This window comes from Myotis brandtii, unplaced genomic scaffold (genome assembly GCF_000412655.1).
Source record: "Myotis brandtii unplaced genomic scaffold, ASM41265v1 scaffold775, whole genome shotgun sequence".
Classification (NCBI taxonomy): domain Eukaryota; kingdom Metazoa; phylum Chordata; class Mammalia; order Chiroptera; family Vespertilionidae; genus Myotis; species Myotis brandtii.
In genome coordinates, this window is record NW_005371106.1 from 47981 (window position 1) to 52008 (window position 4028).

The following is a 4028-nucleotide window of genomic DNA, read 5'->3' on the forward strand; positions in this document are numbered from 1 at the left end:
CTTGGTGGACCCCAAGCTTGGCCAGTGGGTGGCTGCATGAGGAGCTGTGGCATGTATGGTCCAGTTTGACACTCCTGGGGAGCCCTAAGCTGCCAGCTCAGCAGGAGCATAAGGAGAGTGGGTGTTTCCAAGTATCCCAAGCTTCCCAAGTATCCTGCTTCCTTTGCTCCTTCCAAGGACTGTGCTTTGAAGCAAGAGAACAAATTGTCCTCCACGTAGCTCTTCTCAAAGACATTGAGTGCAATGAGCAAGAACTCCCCATCAGGGGTCCCCAACTTCTTAGGCCTCTCAGAGGTAGAAATGGAGATACCCTCATAATTTTCAACATAAAAAAACAATCAACACCATTTTTTACTTTTAATTGTAATTCATGAATTTGGTATGTTAACTTGTGGGAAAAGAAGGGCTATCTCCTGACAAAATTAACTACTTACAATTGCATAAGGGTTTAAGGGTCACTTTTTTATATTTAAAATTATATGTTAAAAATTGGGATGTGCAGGGAGGAAATAATGAAAGGAGCCATTAGGGATGAAAAGACAAGACCCCTCTGACAGCTTGCTCAGGGATCTGTTCTGTGGGAATCCCCAACAGCTGTCAACCTCTCAGACTCTCATGTAGCCCTCCCACTGCACAGAGCTCACTGCCCCACACACAGTCCCAGGAGACTATAACACTACAAGAACTTCTCCTGGAAACGCAAGCAAGTGACAAGAAGGATTTGAATTCTGCAATCCTTTTTTTCTGCCTGTTCGCCACAAAGATGCTCTTTATTACCTGAGCAGGTCTGCCTAGGGCCAACAGGTAGTGCATGGGTTCTTGACTTCGTGTAGGAAAAATTTCACAACACAACTATGAGGACACATCTATTAAAGCTGGAGGGCTTGGTATAGAAGAAGCAACAGCATAGCCTAGGCTGGGCTACCTTCATTCACTGGGAAGCCAGGGAAAAGGGGGCGACCTTGGGGATAGGTTCAGAGGATTAGCCTGGGATAAGCTGCCACTGCCCCTTGCTCCCCTGGTTGCAAGTCTCATGGGGACCCTTAGAGTTTGGGAGATGCACGTCTGTGGGGGAAGAAGAGAGGGAAGAAGAGGGGGAAGGGAATGGCACAGGCTGCTCCCCAGAGAAAGAACACAAGCAGCATCTTTCTCTTGAGGCTTTTATCACTCTCTCACAGGCAGGGATCTTAGAGGAGATGTCAGGGGGAGGGTTTCAGCCAAATACTCATCAGTTTTCCAGGTGCGCTCTTTCAGGGCTATGGTCTCCATTGATTGGCCAGTGCCAGCGCAAAGGTTCATGAGTCACTGCAGCTGGTCCTGGTGTCATCCACCTGGTTTTGCTGTTTTTCTGGACCTGGAGCTGACATACAACTGAGGCCTAGATGTTATCTCTAGAGAGACGACCTTCTGTATCTGGCTACTAATAAAGAGCATCTTTATTCAGCTTTCAGTCCCAGTTTCCCTATTCCACTTGTCCTGGCTTACTGGCCTGTCTCACTCTTGAGCAATGAGGTGCTCAGAAGTGAGGGTTGGGGGAGGAGAAGGGGGAGGATAACACAAACAGGATGATTTCTGTAGGGCTGATGGGACAATAGTGGTAGTTATTGACATAATATTCATGATCACTTGTTGAGTACCTTGTGGCTTTCAGAGTTTATTCAAATCCCATTATTCCAAGCCCTTTATGGTGTCATGAGCAAGTATGATTACCCCCATTCTGCAGATTCATAAATTGGTTACTTAATTAGTAAATGGCTGAGCCAAGGCTTGACTAACCTTGTGCCTTTTCAAAGCACCAAGCTACAGAGTATGAAGGTTTGTAAAGGTGCTTCCTCTACCACCCCACTCCCAATTATCCCATATGCTTTGGGGACTTCTAGACCTATACATCAGAGCTGAAACAACCACTCAGATGAAAATTAGACCGACCCAGCACTAACAATAAAAGGAAAAAAAAGTTAATGTCATCAAAATTAAACCTTTCTCCTCATAAAACACACCTTTAAGAAAATGAATACTACTAGATACAGATTAAATTACAACTAAACTACAGAACAACCATCATTCAAACCATCTGAAACCTAGCTGAATGGAAGTCCTACAACTAGGGATTTAAAGAGCAGCTACATCGAGACTGGTAGGAGGGGTGGAGACACAGAACAGGCTGGTCTCATACCTACATATGGCAGATAAAAATTGGGAGGGATATCTCAGCTGTGGAAGTCTCCCCTGAGGAGCAAGGGGTCCCAGCTCCACACTAGGGCCCCCATCCCAGGGTTCCAGTGCCAGGAAGGGAAGTTCCCATAACTTCTGGCCGGAAAAAAGCAATGGAATTATGGCTGAGTGAGACAGAGGATTGTTAGTGTCCCAGGCAGTCCTCTTAAATGGCCCACACACATGGATGGACATACTCAGACTCACTCACTCTGAGCTCCAGCACTAAGGTAGCAACTTGAAAGAATTCAGGGACATACAGAGAGGAACTGAATTGTCTGGCATCAGAGTGAGAGCTGAGGGGTCAGCTTTTTCCCAGACAGAGTGCTGGCAGAGGCAATTATTCCTTTTCTGAGACCAACCCACACATACAGAGCCAGCAGGCTAATGCCATATTTGAGTCTCCTTCAACCCAGCTCACACTCTTCACCCACCCTAGTGATTCTCTGAGACCCCATCCCACCCAACTTGTGGGACCACCCAAGCTGTTTCCAGTGACTTTGTCATACAAATGGCCTATCTTGGCTTATGCTTCAGATTTTCCTAAAATCTCTCAAACAAACAGCATCTGACCTCAGCAAGCCCCATACCTCTCAGTAAGTGGCCCCAGGCCTAGAACTAGCAGCAGCAGGCCTTGGTTCACACCCTGGCCTCTCCTGGGTACCTCCAAGCCCAAGACACGAAATAGCTATCTGCAGATCAATCTGTAGTTCATGCCAGATGGCCTTGGGCACAACACATGTGGTGGATGACCTTGGCCTGCATGTCCTGAAAGCCCCAGAACCAGCTCACCCAGTGGACAACTTCATACAAAGTTGAAGAACCACCCAACCACCTCCACAAAAGACACATTCAAGGAGTGGACTCACCAGACACCAGAGCCCCGCTGAAGTTACATCCTGCTTCATGGGGTGGGACCCTGCAGAGCAGCTCTTCATCTATTATTGCAGCCAATACTTGCAACCAATCAGCCTAGGGGTAAATCTATCAATTTGAGGTGCCAATAGCAATCAAAGCTCAACTACAACAGGATGGTATACACAGCCTACATGGAGGGGAGTACACTTGAAGTTCCCAGCTTGGATGCCTGGGGAGGCTGTGCCACTAGACCCTATAGAACACCTACTACATAAGGCTACTCTGCCAAGCCTGGGAGAGTAGCAACTCTACCTAATACATAGAGACAAACGCAGGGAAGCTTCCAAATGAGGAGAGAAAAAAAGCCCTAGTCCCAAATGAAAGAACAGAACAAAACTCCAGAAAAAAGAACCAAACAAAAGCTGGTGATTCCCCGCCCCACTCAATTTACATCCCCACCTAAGCTGTGTGCAGAGGCTTTTGCATACTAGTGGCCTGGCCTTTCTCTGCCTAAAAACCTGTAGCTGGGTCAGAGAATACCAGAGATTCCAAAAGAAGGCCTAAGGCTCATCAGCAGCCTGCATTACTTCACAGTGGCGCCTCATCTGGGCATCTCCAAATCCCAAACAAAGAGGAGGAATCTGCAGTTCTCTCTGTAGCTTCTGCTGGGTGGCCTCAGGCAGTGGTTGACTTTGCACCTCCTTGGAGATCCAAGAGCCAGTCTACCCAGTGGTCAGAGGGAGACCATCCAGATTACAACTCTTCACATCCATAAGAGACACACTCAGGGGGCAGACTCAGTGAGCGCCAAAGCCCCACTGAAGCAAGTCCTGCCCCATAAGGGTGTCTCCAGCACAAAAGTTTTCTCATTGTAGACATAACTGGTCCTCACAGCCAATTGACCTGGAGGTCAATTCCTCCCAATGATACCAACAGCAATCAAGGCTTAACTACAA

The 4028-nt window shown here is 47.4% G+C and overlaps 1 long non-coding RNA gene across 1 annotated transcript in view; it reads left to right on the top strand.

The window, feature by feature from the left end:
• The first annotated feature begins 987 nt into the window (after positions 1-987).
• Positions 988-4028, top strand: part of LOC106724241 — an 18978-nt gene continuing 15937 nt past the window's right edge. The window contains exon 1 of the long non-coding RNA XR_001359984.1: positions 988-1021. This is a non-coding gene — a long non-coding RNA (uncharacterized LOC106724241). The remainder of the gene's footprint in view (positions 1022-4028) is intronic.